The 367-nt window shown below is 42.2% G+C and overlaps 1 protein-coding gene across 1 annotated transcript in view; it reads right to left on the bottom strand.

Annotated features, from left to right (window-relative positions):
- CSUI_006957 (uncharacterized protein) overlaps positions 1-367 on the bottom strand; it is a 3374-nt gene continuing 3007 nt past the window's right edge. Inside the window, exon 1 of the mRNA XM_068067107.1 lies at positions 1-367. This exon is cut by the window's right edge and continues 3007 nt beyond it. The gene's annotated coding sequence lies outside the window, so the exon portion shown is untranslated.

Here is a 367-nt window from a genome sequence, read left to right as displayed (position 1 = left end):
GGTACTTCTCCTGGTATCAGCTTTATGTAATGCTTCACGGGTCTTTCTATCACTCCGTCGGGTGGTATGTCTTCAAACACTTCCTTGTACTCATCTACTAAACAAGCAGTTTCGTCTGAGATTTCCTTTCCTTCCTGTTTGATACGTTTGCTTGGAGTTAAATTTTTGTTGTCGCTCTCCGCACCCCCTTGTATCTCTTCTCTCAAGCTACACACAAACTCTATCTTGATTAAACCAATGAACTCCAGTGAATTCTTTAATTCTTTCCTAACTTTCGCTAGAGACACCACTTCTAGATTGTTGTGCTCGTCCACTCTCCCTTGATGCTCATCTATTCCATCTTCTTCTTCCTCGTCTGACCTCTTCT

The sequence above is a fragment of the Cystoisospora suis genome, assembly GCF_002600585.1.
Source record: "Cystoisospora suis strain Wien I chromosome Unknown contig_3588, whole genome shotgun sequence".
NCBI lineage: Eukaryota > Apicomplexa > Conoidasida > Eucoccidiorida > Sarcocystidae > Cystoisospora > Cystoisospora suis.
The sequence above is the reverse complement of the archived record's forward strand: the minus strand, read 5'-3'. Positions and strand labels throughout refer to the sequence as shown.